Source organism: Haliotis rubra, unplaced genomic scaffold (genome assembly GCF_003918875.1).
Source record: "Haliotis rubra isolate DU_JTF1 unplaced genomic scaffold, ASM391887v1 Scf207, whole genome shotgun sequence".
Classification (NCBI taxonomy): domain Eukaryota; kingdom Metazoa; phylum Mollusca; class Gastropoda; order Lepetellida; family Haliotidae; genus Haliotis; species Haliotis rubra.
In genome coordinates this window covers 750,386-769,239 of record NW_025766081.1, presented here as the reverse complement: position 1 = coordinate 769,239, position 18,854 = coordinate 750,386, and the positions used below count along the sequence as shown (strand labels likewise).

At 40.0% G+C, this 18,854-nt stretch overlaps 2 long non-coding RNA genes across 2 annotated transcripts; both read right to left on the bottom strand.

Annotated features, from left to right (window-relative positions):
- Nucleotides 1-2,619: 2,619 nt before the first annotated feature.
- LOC124276213 lies at nt 2,620-4,420 on the bottom strand. The gene is made up of 2 exons (XR_006898450.1): nt 4,326-4,420; nt 2,620-3,649 (listed from the first exon to the last, which is right to left on the bottom strand). It is a non-coding gene; the product is annotated as an uncharacterized LOC124276213 (long non-coding RNA).
- Nucleotides 4,421-4,990: 570 nt separating this feature from the next.
- LOC124276184 lies at nt 4,991-5,761 on the bottom strand. Its single transcript, XR_006898439.1, has 3 exons — nt 5,729-5,761; nt 5,355-5,384; nt 4,991-5,064 (listed from the first exon to the last, which is right to left on the bottom strand). It is a non-coding gene; the product is annotated as an uncharacterized LOC124276184 (long non-coding RNA).
- Between the last annotated feature and the right edge of the window lie 13,093 nt (nt 5,762-18,854).

Sequence of the window (18,854 nt, the reverse complement as noted above, 5' to 3'; positions counted from 1 at the left end):
TTATCCAACGACACAGACGAAACCATCTGTTGCTACTACTGCCAGGAACTGAACTCTATTCTAACTCTACATTGGAAGCTACGAGGGAGTGAGTTTAGCGTTACGCCGCTTTTTGCAATTTTCCAGCAATATCATAACGGGGACACTAGAAATGATCTTCACACATTGTACTCGGGTGGGGAATCCAATCCGGGTCTTCGACGTGACGAGCGAACGTTTTAACCACTTGGCCACCCCACCGCCCCTTGGAGCCTACGAACTTAATCCTGGTGTCATCGTTAACGGGACTTTCAAAGCTCATCTTTGCATGAATGACATTCTTCGTCCATTTTAACTACTAGTTCTATTATGTCACATGGTGTCCCCGATCTGCATGACAACGCCAAACTCTGTACCGCCAGAATTGTACACGACTTCATTGCAGCCAACAACGTCAGTATGTTGCCATGTTCTGCACGCTCGCTTATCACGTTCCTCATATAACTCCTCTGCGATGTCATGTAGTGTTCCTACAGCAAACAATCTGCCTCACCCGAATAACCATTCACCTCCTTACTCAGATACCAGCGAAACCAAGCCTCGTTACAAACACTGCAAGATTAACAAAATACCTATTCTTCGTAGAATTAGGCTTCATGAAATGCTTCATAAGCATTCAAAACTGAATCTTTAACAACCACAGTGTCCAGTGTCGTGTTTGTGGTCAAACAATGATTTGTCTTCAAACAATCGTGTGTGTTTTATTTGAAACTAAGTGTTCCTACTCATAAGACAGGATTTCACATGTTCTCGTCTAAGTTCAATAGAACAATTGACTTGCCTTTGCATGTGTGTATGCCGAATGCCAACGCTTGGAGAGGACATGCTCACCTTTCACGAAAACAGAGTGTTATCAATCTTCGATATTGACCTTGAAACACATACTCGAGGTACAATCGGATGTTATGTTAGTCAGAGATTTCGTATGGCCATTGGATAGGGTTTTGTCGCTAATATTTTCAAATTTATACAATGTATTCTACAACAAGGCTATACATTTTAACTCTTGGTACTAAATCTGCGCGTCACCACACACCCACCCACCCACACAACCCCCACACCACCCACGCAACCCACACAACCCCCACACACACGCTTTTTTGTCCCAAGTCAAACCCATGTACATCTCTCCATACTGCATGCAACGAGCGTGCATTTCAATCCAAATGACTCGTTCTCTATGTTCAAGATGACCCGAACAGTGATCCGTGATTCATGAAAGTCCCGTTCTTCTCCGGTTTCGGTTTTCTACTGTAGAATGGACCTGACATATAATATCCTTGGTTACAGGTTTTCACATAACATAGTCAATATCTCTCTATGTATGCTACGTATAGGAGGTGAGGTGAAAGTGGGTTTAACGTCGTACTTGAGAATATTTCGCTCATATGACGACGTGCATGCGTGTGTATGTGTATGTGCGGCTGCTTGTACTAGCTCAGACTTAAGCTGGTTTTATAGTGCTTGCCCACTGAGATACCATGCCGAAGTGAAGCATGAATACCCCACTCAGACACATTATACTGACTCCGAGCCGACCAGTCCTTGTTGTACCCATTAATGCCGAGCGCCAGGCAGGGACCAACAAGTACCATATTTTAACGTCTTTTGGTTTGACGCGGTCTGGGATCGAACCCGCGACCTTCCGCTCTCCGGGCGGACGCTCTAACGACTACACCACGGAGGCGGTCGCTACGTATAGGAGAAACCACGACTACGAGGGTTTACTAGAGATTGTGAACCCTGAGAGGAGGGATGTTCTAGTAAACCCGAGTAGGATTGGTTTTTCTGACTTATCAACCGTTTTTGCGTAAAATATATTTTAAAATAGTATTTTACGATCGACATCAATACGCGCAGAGCAGAACAACATTGATGGGACAGCCGGTGTCAACGGGGATGCGACTGGCAGCCAACACCTTGCCTTGCACGCGCAATGCACGTGCTCCCCGTTCCCTGCACGTGGACTGCCCGCAGTACCCGTCTTGTGAGAAACACCCGTTTCATCTCATTCTTCACAGTGATCCTTCGTAGCCTAGTGGATAAAAGCGCCTAGTTAGAGAGCAAAGGGTTGCAGGTTCGAAACCAGTTATTGCCACTATATAATGGAGGTTTTCAATAATGTGATAGCAAGACAAAGTTGTATCAATCATGAATAGTATCCTAGGTTTAGAAATGATCAGTGCAAAGTCACAGCAGAGGTCTGGGAACCCACTTTACAATTCACGTCCCAGGGATTACAATTCACATCCCATGGATTTACAATACACATCTCTGATTATATAGTATAACCATATGATACGACTTTGAAGAGACTGTCTGAGCTGACCCGTTATTCGTGAGGTAGGTTGATAAAAGACATATGATTGTTGAGGTTCGCAATGTATTTTTCACTATACCCCAGGCAAGCTGATTTGTCAAATGACACATACAAAATGTTCAAAATATTTACAACTGGTCGCATATAATATTATCCTTTGCAAGAGGATAGCTTGACGTTTATCTAATATACTTTGGGGGACTCTTTTAATGATATACATGTGTCTGAATAGGCAATGTAAAAATCCACAGAAGTTGATATTTTTCATGCAAATTTTATTGATCAACATTGTAAGATATATTTTAAACATCGAAAGGTGGCATTAAGTGTGCGTTCGAATACATAGTCTAAATACTTGTTCAATCATGGACACGAATGAAGTTTGTTTTTCTTAATTAAAGTGTATATTCAAAATATAAAACAAAGATCAACTGTAAACGTATTGTAAAGATTAATGAATTAAATGTTAGTCATGTTGAAATACTTGCCGCCGTTGTGTCATGCACTGTGCTTACCTAATTGAAACCATAACTTGTATTATAATATCATAAGGCTGCATTATAAAAACGTAGACAATGGTAGACATAATCTTCTCCTACATACAAAAGTTGGCAATGGTTTAGAAGCACAAATATATGATAAAAATAGGTTACACGAAAAATAACATTCAATATCTAAAAAGCGAAGGGCCTTACATAGTACAGTATATACAATGTATCATTTATTTCACAAGGAAACTCGTCATGTGACTTTGAAACATGAGGAGGGAGTCGAACCTAAAGTAATAAACTAATGCTTCGAGCGACGTGTAATAGTCTATCGGAACTTCAAGCAATAGGCAATAAATGCAATATTTATCATACACATATGGCATTAGGGACCGTTCATAATTTATGGTTAGGGGTCTGAGGATGATTTTAAGGGTGGTCACCCATTTTGTTCTGGGGATCTAGGAAGGTCAGCAATTTTATGCACACGTACTAGCGGGGGGTCAGCAATTTTGTACATAAAATACGTTTAAATTTATGCTTAGAAGTTATGGGCAGGAGGGGGGCATTAATTTGTACATAAATTTTTAGGGGGTCATCCACATTGTAAATGCTTCTCCATAAAATCATTTCCCCATAAATTATGAACGGTCCCTTATGAGGAATGACGTTAAATACACATAAAGCTTCAATTGCAATCTACAAGGCGAACACACATTACATTGTTCATTATTGATTTGTACAACCGCGGGAGTTGTCGTGGTACCTTAACGAGCCTAAAGGACTCATTTTATGCTTGGATCTGAAATCAAAGAAAAATAACATGTAACACGTTTACTTAGTAAATTGTAAGAGACCTAAACGTTACTGAGAGAAAAGAGGATCATTTCATACATTAATTGTAAAAGGTCGAGATGCCGATAATACAATGCAATGTGGGTGAGTATTTCGGTTATGTAAGCTGACGAGATTTGTTTCATTTGGGTCTTTAGCATGGCTGAAAGGCCAGTGTGAGAAATAGCCACTGGCCTGCTAGCCCTTGGCTAGTAAAAATCGAGTCGGGCTAGTAAATCTCCACAGTCACTGGCACGAATGGCTAGTGAATTTTCGTGGGGTCATTTTGTAAATATGTCACTCTCTCCGACTTGTTAAGTTATAATACACTTTTAATTCATGCAAGATTATGGCCTGATAAAAGATGGTGTTTTACCTTTTTGTAATCTTTTGCTTAGTTTCTACATTCAAATTTTCGGGCTAGTGAAATATTTTGTGGGCTAGTAACTTTCAGACGTAGCTAGCCCGACTGGCTAGCAAAACTTGGAAACTCTCGCACACTGCTGAAAGGGCTGGGTGAATTGAAACAATGTGGTTCAGGGATTGTGAGAAGGACTGGGTTATGGAGCGGACAAATCTAGATCAGGGCCTTCCTTCACCCGGTCCTCCCGACACACAGAGTGAAATATTAACATGACTCTCACCATATCAGAGGAGCCAAAGCGTTGCAGCGACAACGACGACCACACCTGTGGCAGATACCGTGCCACCACCAGCCGATCCCGCGTCGATCGCTGAAACATTAACAACCAGAGTCAGTATATAAAAATAGTCACATTTACATTTCAAATGCAATTTATTTTATAGTTCGTGTTCACATGCACAGTTTCATCGGTGAGCTGTGAGCTTGTTCTTTACACAGGAGGTTCAAATATATTTCCGGGATCTCCTTCCCTATGATCTGAGATACTCTCCCTTACTTGACGTTTTTAAAGCACATCTCAAGGCCTATCTCTTTGGGAGATATTAAAATTGACTTGAACTGTTGTATGCGCTTAGAGCATGCTCATGGGGTGTGGAGATCAGCGCTATACACATGTCCTGATTCGAAGTGGGATCGGCTGGTAGTGGCACGGTATCTGCCACAGGTGTGGTCGTCGCTGTCGCTGCAACGCTTTGGCTCCGCTGATATGCTGAAGAGATGCTATTCTCGTACATAACGAAACCAGAAAATCATTTTCGTGACACGTTTTCCCGCACTATTTTATTTGTCATGTGTAAATGTCCTTCGCTTTAAACACGCATAATTTTAACACTAACCGCTAAGCCGACCTGCATAATCACATTACATTGTTTTAATGATATTCTTGCCTGGATTCGGTTTCGCAGTTCCTATGTCTGTCTTCCCTACAGCTAGCGTTGTCAGCTTTGTTTCCCGGTGACCTGCGAGGAAACAGAAACAAAGTTCATATATTAATATTCTAATTTTCAAAAATACACAAATGAAGTGATACGTCTTTCGATGATGTTTGTGCTGTAGAGCGCTTTCCCCTCTGAGAGAGCAGTAGCAGAGATCTCAAGACGGGATTGTTAAGTGTAAAACGTCTTTGCTAGTGCAACGTGTTAAAAGCTTTTCCATTTTTAACGACATAAGCATACGTTAACATTCACATGTTTCACAAATCTTAAAATTCTTTTATTAAAGTTAATTTGTTTTGCAAATTTAAACCTACCTCTGGTCGAAGGTGGTACTTCATTTGGATCTGCGGAATATACATGTATAGAAATTTACTTTACTGATTTATTTTATGATGACTAAGAAGAGATTTAATGAAATGTGCAAAGATGATTATTTCTATACTCAACATAGAACTACAAGTCAATTAGATGATTGATCTTTTTAAAGTTTATAAGTATGTGTGACCCGGGAAGATCCGGGTTAGAATTGGTCTTCAACAACCTAGCTTGTCGTATTAGACGACTAACGGGATCGGGTGGTCCGGCTCGCGCTAAGCAACAGCCAAACCAAACCTAAAGTATACGTGACATGGATATCTAAGGTAACAAAGAAACTGACTTACAGAGAGACTGAAATTGTGTTACTTACCTATGACATTCAAATTCATAGTTGCAGACTCTTTCTCCATCATTGTTATTTCCGGAACAGCTATATATACCTGTGTCTGTCTTAGACACCTGTTTAATTGTAATTGAGCTATTTGATATGGTCAAACTGTCGCTGTTGCTCAGCTTTCTATTCTCGTGGAACCAGGAAACAGTTGGGATTGGCCTGTTAAAGAGAAAAATGATTTGTCTTACTTTTTGTGGGGGTGGGGGTGGGGGTTTACTCCCAATAGGGCAACAGATGTTTAACCATTCCGCGAACGCCTACTGCCACTAGTCATCCATATAGTTCTCACCGCGAGATTGCCTTTGCGTGCTGTTTCACAAGAAAATCAAGATTGTTCTCTTGCCCTGACATCTTACATCGAAATATGTTTTAGTATTCATCTATTTAAACTGACATGGCTGGGTTTGCTTCAAGAACATCTGAAATGGTTGGAAAGATGAATTTACCATGATGTGTTTTGTATCTGTATTCTGTATCAGGTTCACATAGGTACGTTGCTACCCACCGAACGTGGTATTTCTCAATACAACTTCAAAACGTCCTCCAGGTATTGGTCATGTTATATTTAGCAGCGAAAACAAGTTTACAGGTTTGTACTTCGATACTGAATCCTTCAATTACAGAATCACTATGCCTTTTACAAAGAGTGGTAGAATTTGGTTTTACGTCACCTGCAGTAATATAACAGAAACGTCAATTCCAATATGGAATCAACCGGAATCAAACCCGGTCCTTTGTCAATACGAGCAAGTGCTTTAACCACTAATCTACCCCAACTCCCTTTAAAGAACGCCCTTTACCTCATCGCCCCATAGAAAGCTAAGCGTACCTGCCGCCGAAGATACATTCTAGTGTGACGTCTTCTCCCAGGTTGGCAGACGTGTTTCCGGTAGACCGCAAGAGCTTAACTGGTACATTGCTGTTGGTTTCACCTGGAATAAAACTTCCAATACTGTACCAACTTTTGACATATTCAGTTAACGATAACAATCTTCAGATGCATGTTAGAAACTGAATTAGGTGATGGGATCATTTCATTTTGTTGACATGAGTACAAAGGTTATAGTGGTATACAATCCTGTATAAGGTATTACAGCATACACACTTGACTGGGCCACGTCAACCAACATGTATCTTTCTCGAGTGACATCGTAGATTGGTTTGAGCCCGATTGAGCAGATCTTTGCCCTTAATGAATAAAACATGCAGGAAAGTTATCACCTAGTCCTTACGTTGCCACATATAACACCTATGGTTTGATGACAATCAATGTTAAAACCTGGCCCTTCATGCAACTTTCAGCAACTAACGCTTGTCGATAAAGGCGACAAACGGGATTGGGAGGTCAGGCTCGCTGACTTGGTTGACACATGTCATCGTATTTCAGTTGTGTAGATCGATGCTCCTGCTGTTGATCACTGGATTGTCTGGTCCAGACTGGATTACTTACTGTCCGCGATCGTATTGCTGGAGTATTGCTTAGTAAGGCGTTTAACTACACACAAAGAGTGAGTGAGTGAGTTGAGTTTTACGCCACACTCAGCCATATTCCAGCTATATGGCGGCGGTCTGTAAATAATCGAGTCTGGACCAGACAATCCAGTGATCAACAGCATGAGCATCGATCTGCGCAATGGGGAACCGATGACATGTGTCAACCAAGTCAACGAGCCTGACCACCCGATCCCGTTAGTTGCCTTTTACGACAAGCATAGTCGCCTTTTATAGCAAGCATGGGTTGCTGAAGGGCTATTCTAATAGACCCGGACCTTCACGGGTCCTACACACAAAAGAAATCCATTTCAGAACACCTACGACACGTGAAGGTCCGGGTCACTCCCTCAGCACACCTACCTTCTTTGACGTTCAACTGGACCGGGCTACCGAGTTTTATGGAGTTGTCGATGGAGCTTCCGCATTTATACTTGCCAGTGTCCGTTACTTCCACGTATACAAAGTGAAGTGTACCTGAGTCACAAAATTGATGCAGTAAATCACTGAATTGAACTCATATAGCAAGGAAAATATGCATACATGACGAGGCCTTCAAATCTCTGTCAAACATCATTGCTCACCCTTTTGATCTGTTTGTTTTCTTCTATCATTTGGGATTTGACTGGGTCCGTCTTTATTTATTTTATACCAGCTTAATCTCCCTTTTGGGGGTCTCGGCAAGTCATTGACACGGATTGCCCCGGTTACATTCTTCGTCAGCAGTGGCGCCTTCCACTGGTTTGCTGGGAAATAGACATGAAGAAGGTTGGCTGTTGACACACGAATAGACATACACTTTAATGAATTGTGAAGTGGTCTATATTAACATAAGAAGATCGGATTACCTTCATTGACTTTATTTGTATATATGTTTATCAGCTCTGTATAAAATGGTGCAGATGTTGAATTTTTCAATCTGTAATTGTAGCTAATTGAATCAAAGCTAGCAGGTATGGTATGAGCATTTACAGTCAGAAATAAATGTACATGTGAGTAACATTCATGACATCATTTACATAATGCATATTCTGTCGAGTCAAATAATCAGAAGGTATCCATTGTAGCAGTAAATACGTTTATCGCCCCTTTAAACAGTATCCTAGTTGTATCACCTAGTGTCAGCTTCATAAGGGTGAGTGAGCGAATTTAGTTTTACGCCTCACTGAGCAATATTCCAGCTATGTGGCGGCGGTCTGTAAATGATCGAGTCTGGACCAAACAATCCAGTGATCAACAGCATGAGCATCGATCTGCTCAATTGGGAACTGATGACATGTGTCAACCAAGTCAGCGAACCTGACCATCCGATCCTGTTAATCGCCTCTTACGACAAGCATGGGTTACTGAAGATCAATATTCTAACCAGGATCTTCACGGGTCAGCTTTATGAGGGAGGAAAGCCCGAAGTAATGTGCCTTCAGAAGTTTACTACCTTGGTAAAACTCCTGAGCACGTGTGTGGTGCTGTCAAACCTAGAAAAACATACAGGTCGAACCCAGGATCCTGTGGAATGCAAGGGACGCAACTCTGCACTGGTCATCGACTGAATGCAGTGGGTGGTCAGATGCAGTGTCTTGTTTGAAGCATGTGAATAACTGATAACATCACACACAGACGGGACCGCCTCCGCGGTGTAATGGTTAGAGCGTCCGCCCGGAGAGCGGAAGGTCGTGGGTTCGATCCCCGACCGCGTCATACCAAAAGACGTTAAAATATGGTACTTGTTGGTCCCTGCCTGGCGCTCGGCATTAATGGGTACAACAAGGACTGGTCGGCTCGGAGTCAGTATAATGTGTCTGAGTGGGGTATTCATGCTTCACTGCGGCATGGTATCTCAGTGGGCTAGCACTATAAAACCAGCTTAAGTCTTGGCTAGTACAAGCAGCCGCACATACACATACACACGCATGCACGTCGTCATATGACGAAATATTCTCAAGTACGACGTAAAACCCAATTTCCCCTCACCTCACCTCACCTCACCTCACACACAGACGGTGAGTGAGTGAGTGAGAGAGAGAGGGGGGGTATTGTGCAGGAAGTTTAAACATGAAACCTACTGCATGATAAACGAACGAATAAGAATTCTACCATGTCCTCAGTAAATGCTGGATTGTGATTGGTTAATCAAAGTCATTCACATGTATATAATCACGTTATATACTTTTATTTTCCAATGGTTACACAGTATGTATTTTGTTTCAAATCTTAATAACGCGGTTATGGTAGAGTGGAGATAAACGTACTGTGTTGGAAAATCAGTGGTATATAACGGAATTATTATAGCTCTAAATTTAATTTAAAACCAAACGTGCTATTATAATTCGTGATATACCTCTGATTTCCAAAGACAGTATGTTTATCTCCAAATTATCCTTCTACTTATCTTCCACTTATCAACTGACATCTATCAAAATAACTCCAATATTTGACATAATATGAATTACCCTTGACTAATTGCGGTTTCTTAACATCTGACCTGATATATCTTACCTGCAATTTGATACACAGTTGTCATTGCAATCAAGGTCAGTTTTAGGTTCATTTTCCCCATGTTATGTTAGATTCCTAAAAAAGAGAAGGTAAAATGTACTGTATACTATATACAATGCCCTTGTCCCGATAAACCTGTGATAGAAATATTCAAATTCAGCTGACTGTATTCCAATCAGCTTTGGAGAACCAGAGCATTCGGAATCAATATTTTGTAATGTTCAGGAACGTTTGACAAGAATGTCCATTGGATATGTACAACATGTATTTGGTACACTCACAAAGGCGTGTTGACCAATGGTCAAGAAAAATACGAATTCATAAATATAGTTGCAGGCAAGGGTGAGGGCCCCTTTGGCCTATCTATCTATCCATTGTATCTGAGGGCTAGAAATCATCGTCCAAAACGGAGCCAGAACACGTTTTGACAGGCGAGCGGATCTTCCAAATACATCCGGGGTCGCGGGGGTAATGTAACTTCCGGAGAAGAAATAGTTCCCTCTGTAAAAGGCTGTATCTCAGTTGTTCTTGGCACTGGCACTTTGTGTGCAGAATTTGGACATTTTGGGAGCAAACTACTCAGAAAACTGCTGAAAAACATGGCCAAAAACTGAAAACAAAAATAACTGCCAAACGGTACGTTTTAGCGACTTGACCCGTCCAGGCAAAATTGTTGGGAATTCGATTGTTCATCTGTACAAGAGATTTAGAAGTGTTGGAACAATTAGTTCTTGGAATATTTGCTGTCAAACTTTGAAATTTTGGAATTAATTTTGAAACATCTCCCCTTTGCTATTGGGCCTAGAGACTAGAGATTTTTAAGGGGAATATCTACACCTCGGTGCGCATCTGTGTGATTTTTTTGTAAGCGATTCGGAGCATTGGTCTAGGACTAATGTTTGGTACAAAAATCGGCGGAATAAAGAACCCTCTCTGCTGCAATTTTCATCTTTAATCTGTAAAACATAATAATAATAATCCGAACAATTACAATAGGTCTCCTGCTTAGAGGCAAGGAGCCCTAATTACAATATAATTTGGAAAATGTATTGCCAGCATTTATATTTTTTGTGCTTCTCACCGCCCGAACGACCCTTCTAATTTTATAGACAGCATGCTCCTGAATTTGCCGACGAATTTGCTTTGGATATAAGTAACATTCTCAAAAGAAACCATTGTTTGGGGGAGGTGAGGTTCTAAATGTCCCACAACGTTTAAATTTCAGGAAGAACCATCAGTTGTTTTCAGATAACAACACAATGCCATCCGCAGTGTTCAATAATAGGAACAAAGTGGACTTGGCAACCCATGATTACAAGTGGCTATGTTCCAAAAGGGATTGTCTATCTACCCTTACCTTACGTTAGTACTGTCTTTAATGGAGAAGGATCCTTGAGTGTACACCTCCAACTGAAACATCAGTCCTTGTACGAAGATCAGGAGAGAGTAAGTCGGGACAGAAAAGGGAACGGAAATTGTTAACGAAAGCGGAAATTATTACTCATTATCGTCCTACATGTAAGCCTCCGGGAAAAAATCCGTCCACGATATACCTCTTTTGAACAGATAAGTCCACGTCCGCAAATGACACATCAAATAAAGGCGCGAAGTCCGGGCCTGTGCACGTGTATGATCAGATCAAGTCCGACGGAATGAAAGTTATATCCCCTGTGTGACATGGTTATTACATATTGTTCACGTTATAGATTGTGTGCTTGTTATTACTGTTAAACAAGTACGAATCTATGTAACATATTAGTCATAAAAATACACAAGGAAATTAAAACTTATATGAGAACTAGATGTGTTAACACGTAAATTAGTGAAATGAATTGAACACACATTTATGTGCTACGTTTTGGGACGTCGGTGGTTTCTGGTTTCGGCACGTGTAAACACTGTCAACTGCGTTTGAGGGCATGAACGTCAAAAACTGCTGTCGATTTGGTATTGTTTGACGTTTGATTGTTATAAAACGAAACTGATAATGAATGCAACGACTGAAGAACGTTCCGAGGCGATTGGAATGGTCAGTGGGTCAATGTCCCAGTGTCAGGGTGCTGCGCAGAGCCATTGCCACCCAAAACATTTCGGCGCTGTTAAGATGTTATCAGAATAATAATGAAGGACGGATAGATGGACATTGGTGACCCATCAACTCTTGGCATAGGTTCCTGACTGCAATGACCACTGCCCAGACCATTCAAGGATTTCGATTACATTATTGCGGGATAAGACCAAGTCGACCCTCCACACGACCTTCTCCACAAAACCGCCAAAGGCGGTGCCCAAATCATGTCCATCGTAAAGACAGTTGCCGTGTTAAGTACACGTCAGTAAACCCTTTCGTTGTGGTTGAGGGCAGAATGTCGGCATTCAGACCAGTAGCAATTCCGGTTCTTCAACGTCATGGCTCATAGACATTCAACAGAATAATGCCCGCCCTCACACCGCTAGTGTTTGCTATGGACTTTCTTCAACAACACAATGTTAAGTACTGCCTTGTCCTGCAATTTCACTTGACCTCTCCAAGAAAGGATGTGTAATGAAATGGAAAGACGTTTATACCGCAAACCAAACCGAAAGATGACGTTCGTGATTTATTTGGGAACAGGGTTGCAGTAAACATGGCAAGCCAACCCACAAGACTTCCATGCCCAGTTCATAAACTCCACGCAATGGTTGTTTGGTTGATTTGTTGTTTAACGCCGCACTCATCAATATTCCAGCTATATGACGGCGGTCTGTAACAATCGAGTCTGGACAAGACAATCCAGTGATCAACGGCTTGAGCATTGAATCGTCGCAATTTGGATACGATGACATGTGTCAACCAAGTCAGCGAGCCTGACCACCCGGCCCCGTTAGTCGCCTCGTGCGACAAGCATGGGTTGCTGAAGATCAATTCTAACCCGAATCTTCACACACAGGTTCAATCGGCGATGTACTGCTCTCCTATCTGCTAGTCGTTACTGAGATTGCTACTTGACCCCTGCCTCGCATTTGGACTCAATGTGAATGTCATGGACATTAAACATGCTGTTCTTCTGTCTTCGTATGACATCAGTATCAATTTATTTAGTTTACATCAATACTTTTCATTGTGGATATATTTCCAATTATGGAACAATTTTAACAATGCACAGTTATTTTGGTGGCTGCGAATGTATGGTTGTACAAACTACTAATCATCAAGCATAGGCCACAAATACGGATTATGTTTGTGGTGTGTTGGATTTAAGTCACATACTGTGAATATTTGTACACGATTCACCGGCAATTGTCTAACAATTTCGCATTCAATATCGAATTTATACTGCAACACACACACTCACTCACATGCGCGCGCACGCACGCGCACACACACATTTCCAATAGCTCTGACGTGACCTATGCACAAATTGATTACTAAGCAATATGTTCACCTCCGACGTCATACTTGACCTTTGTGTTAGGGTTGTCACTTTTCTGTTTCTTCAAGCACTTGAAATATAACCAGGGTTAACGATTTACATTAAAGTACTAATATTTACACGTGCGTGTGGACGGTTATGAGTGAGTGAGTGAGTGAGTGAGTTTAGTTTTACGCCGCACTTAGCAATATTCCAGCTCGATCTTCGTAATTGGGAACCGATGACATGTGTCAACCAAGCCAGCGAGCCTGACCACCCGATCCCGTTAGTCGCTTCTACGATAAGCGTAGGTTACTGAAGGTTCATTCTAACCCGGACCTTCACGGGTTGCACGGTTATGAATTCTACAGGCATGGTATATATAACAGTGTAATGACATACATGTATGACTCATGTTAAATTATACACAGCAAATTTGGAAACTTGTGTGGAATAAGATCAGATTTGGTTTTATTATAATTGATAGGTTATATTTCATATCATGTTACAAATCATCGGCCCAAATATTCATCAATATGTCGCAAACTTGAAATTATGCTCATCGTCTGTGTCACTAAAAAATCAAAACGTATTAGTAATGGCGTAAAGCGAAGATTCATATTGGTGTTTTTTTTTCACATTACTGTTTTAATAAGGAGATGGGAATTTTTTTCATTTATATGTTGATAAACACCCTATGCCCACGTTGTTTAGCCTTTTACATAATCAGCACAAAGCATGCTATCTAATATAATAATATTTTGTTTTTGAAATACAAAAAAAAAAAATACTTTGAATTTATCCGCATGTATACTGAATCCGACATGTTTATTGAAACGTTGTGATGAAAAGAAAATTGACACTTCCATCTGTACGTTGAAGCCGCGATGTCCTGTATGTTCAGATAATCGGTGTAAAATGAGGAAATATCCTGAAGGTATATTGGTTTCACACTGAAAACAGCCAGATTCTCACCATATCATACACACAACTGTTCCAATCCAGTTCTAACTGGTTAGGACAAGTACAGTGAACACAAAGACGACAAGAACAAAGACCCCACGCTGAAAGGGTTAAAACACACAAATAATACACGTTTTATCCATAGCTTGGTGCTGATGCTGTACGAGCTCTCATGTATGGGACAAACCCCAGCAAATGATACAATCTGGGAAGTAACACTTAATAAATTGGATTCACAATTGATATTATGATAAACGAATATTTTCGTTGCTATTATCAGAAATTCAAATTACCGTGGTATTTGTGTTGCCAAGTTGATTTTTGTCTGTTAGTAAAATTGGCAAGTTTTAATCTTTCCCAATTCGCTGTTCCTACGCACATCTCCCCAACAGCTGGAAACAGAAACACGGTCTAATGTGAATATTGTTATGAAATGCGAAACTATTTGAAATTATATCCCTCTTTCGAGGATGTTTATGGTGTACAGGGCTATGCTCCTCAGAGTGTGTGCACTGATGCAGAGGTGCTCCTCCACTTTCACAAACTCCCGCTGTTTTCCTCATGTCTGCAATGTCCGCATACCAGCGCCTCATCACTATACAAAAGTATGACCAGCAACTGACAGTCAAGTCACTCCAAATCAACATTCATGCTAGTTATCAAACTTTCAGTAAATTAATACCTCTTACTTTCTTTGTACATACTCCCACTGTCAATTGATGTAATCAACATCCTGATCTCCAATCCAAGGAGGAAATAAATATGGATGATGATGACTACACATCGGGGATACATTGTAATGTACATAGAACTGAGTCATTCTCAAAATTTATCTCAATATTTATGTTATATGTTTCTACCCGACAAACTTAAGTCAAAATCAATAAAAAATTTATGGTAACTAATTTATCTCCGTTTATTCTACACTTTTTACAGTAAACCAAATTGGGAAAATCTTTTTTTAAATTTTATTTTAAATCCCAAACCACCAAATTCTACTCAATTTTCATGTGTCACAACTCCTGTGGCCGATGTGCAATTTGATTTTTTTGTTGTCTTTTTCATGTTTTCAAAAAAGAATTTTTAACATATCATAATTAATTATGTAATAGCTACATGCTTCGCATGGTTTGGCCTTTTGTACGTAAAAACATTTTGTAAAAAAAATCAAACTTGGTCACAAGGTTTGATGTCACTACCGTCATCCAACACATTGCAATAATGATTACTCCTGTACTGTCTTCTGATTCTACTTCATGTTTGCAAGCAATGGCAGTGGATACATGGTTGTCAAACACTGACACACACAAAAAAATCATTTTTCTTAATTTTATCGCAGAAAAAGGGTGTGTACAAAATGATATCTGAGATTTTTCCATGTCCTAACCAATTAATTTTGTGAAGCCAAACAATGCCAAGTAACTTAGACAGTAGGTGAAATCATTTGAAACCATGTGCTCAGTAAACTTTGGGGACCAGTTATTGTTTTAAAACTGATATTATTAGTGGCTGTCACTACCGTTATTGTCACGGTAAGGACAGATTGTGTGACGGCACTGACATTTTTCTAGATTAATATTGTTTGTATCTAAATTTTCAGTTCAAAGATTCCAAATGGTGTAACAGCCGTGACAAAGAAGAACACGGCTGTGATAGGGCCGTTACGGTAGTGACATTATATACCGTCACAATGTCACTGTTGTAACATGCGGTCTTCTACCTGTTTTTACATGACAGGGACATCCATAAGTAAATCTTGTGCCTACTACATATTCCTCAAACATTCTGAAATATCTGACTGACAAATTTCATTAAATTATCTTTTAAAGCTAACATATAAAACTGGCTATTATCAAAATGTCACTACTGTTGTTGTGTCACTACCGTAACAATTAATTCCACTGTCCATGCCATGACAACATCATTATCCTTATTTAATTAAAATTTATTTATCTGTTTTGTGTGAAATTTGTAGTGCAATTATGTTTGGTAGTAGAGCTTCAAGTAAGCATAAAATAATTCATATTCTCACTTTGAATTGACTGAGTGCGGCGTAAAACTAAACTCACTCAACTTTGAATTGTTTTGCTACATATTACTTTACATTTGCAAATCAGAAATGAAAGGAACTGTTTAGCTTGTTGGCCCCTTTAAGCAATTAATATAAACTTTCAAAACTCATTAGCCATGTTATATTGTAAAACTAGATATTTTAATATACATGTAGATTAAATGAATATCATCTTTAGATTTTAGTAGTGAAGCAATTTCATGAAGTTTCTAATAAAAAGAGAAAATATGAAAACTGAAACGTCGTTAAGCTTGCATAATTTATGTTATGTATATTCAGAATACTATAAACGTAATCAACAACATTTCAAAGTAAAACCAGAAAACAAATTTGCAATTTTTGCCTACATGAAATATGGACGAATTTTGAGAATGACTCAACTATAAATCGATTTTCATGAGTAACCATTTATTAAGAGATTTGAAGTGTGAGGAGATATGTGTCATACCGTGTCTCACCTTCCGCAATTAGAGGTAACAAAGAAAGTGTCTAAAATGTGACATTTGATATAAATTTTGCGGACCCTTCACGTCATTGCTATTTCCAGAACTTCTCGTACCTGTGTTTTCTCTAGACACCTACTTTGTTGTTAGTGTGTCACTGTCTATTATCGTAGAACCATGAAACAGCTGGAATTGATCTGTTAAAGAGGAAATTAATCAAATAAGAGAGACTGTCATCGCATAGCAGGAAGCAGGAGCAGGTGATAAGCGCAAACATATTTATATGAACATGTGAGGGTCGGGTTCTATCGGGGTGCGATTCATGTTTAACCTTTAATCGAACGCCACCTGATCCATTCGCGAATACCTGGTAAAATAAGTGATCCATTCGCGAACACCTGATAACATAAGTGATCCATTTGCGAACACCTGGTAAATTAAGTGGATCCATTCGCGAACACCTGGTAAAATAAGTGATCCATTCGCGAACACCTGGTGAAATAAATGATCCATTCGCGAACACCTGGTAAAATAAATGATCGATTCGCAAACACCTGATAAAAATAACTGATCCATTCGCGAACACCTGGTGAAATAAATGATCCATTCGCGATCACCTGGTAAAATAAATGATCCATTTGCGAACACCTGATAAAAAATAAGTGATCCATTCGCGAACACCTGGTGAAATAAATGATCCATTCGCGAACACCTGGTAAAATAAGTGATCCATTCGCGAACACCTGGTAAAATAAGTGATTCATTCATATAGTTTTCACTAAAACAAAAACAAAAATTGGTGTAAATCTATCATTATTTGCTGTTTTGTTTTATATGTATGACACCTTGGCATGACAGGAAATATGAATTCAACATGATCTGTTGTCAATGTCTATATTTTCAGGGTAGATACAGCTTTTTTTAGAAGGGTGGGGCTTGGGGTGCACGCTATTGAGAAAGAGGGTGTCTTTTCACTTCATTTTCACGAGAGTTTCAATGGTCATTTAATAAACTTTCAGGACAAAAGGGTGGATCCGCCTATGATTTTGAACAGGTGAACAACAAGAAAGTTGAAATCCAACAAACGTGGCACTTTATTAATTCCACTTCTAAACCCTACCAAGGAATTACTAGTCACAAGCATTGTACTTCATGCTAGCTGTGAAATAAAATGGAAAAGGCTTCTTATTTGTTTTGCTTATACTTTATGGAAGTCTGTAAAGTTCATATCCAGCAAATCTGACTATCTGATCCAAGCTGGTATATGTCATGACATTCAAAGTCCAATGTCAGAAATAAATATAACGAGGAGAGAGAAAGCTCTTCATGAAAGGGTATAAGTCATGCATATTTGTTGGGGTCGTTCTAACCATCGGAAGGTACCTCATTGAAGCAGGAAGATGTGCACTTTCGGAGTTTAAAACTGCATTCCAGTTATATTACGGAGTGTCAGCTTCCGGGAGGAACCGGATGTGATGCAGGTCTGGGGTTACGACTGTGGTGAAATAAAGTACGGGTATCACTGACACCGGACTAGCCTAGAAACACACGAATCAGAGTGAAACGGCGGCGAGATTCGATATGCAGCGCACCCAATATTTTCATAACACTAACTTTTAACACAGTGTAGGAACCCTTAGATTGCTCATGAAACGTATCAATCTATCATTAATAAGGACCGTTAGTATATGTGGGGTAATTAGTAAGGACTGATCACACCTTTCATAAAACATTATCATTTATAACCATATTCATAATCCCTGACTTTAGAGTTTTACAGAATGAACTTAACCTTCGCTTTGTGAGTTGGTGTGAAAACTCGTAAACACAGAAAGCTCGATGATGCAATCAATCTATACTCAGCAGCAAAAACCGTCAGTACGAATTCAAAATTAGACAGGCACCCCTTTACAGAAATGACATAATAAGCGGATCAAAACCATTTTTGTCTACAATTTCTTGACACAGCAATGCATAACTCAAACATCCTCATACGCCGATGACGAGGGATGAGGATAGGGTCCACGGTAATATCTTACGGCACTTGAGAGGTTCCCGCTGTTAGAGACGTCGGCGTACTACTGTATCAGTAATACCATTGGTCTTGCATGTTCCCACTCGTCTGGTGTGCTATTTCGATGCCCGTATTGACGGTGGATATTATGCTGTCGCAAAACATGGCGGTCTTGTCTTGTGGTCATCCTGGTCCAAGAAAATAGGTGATCATTTGTGGTGTTGGTGGCCCG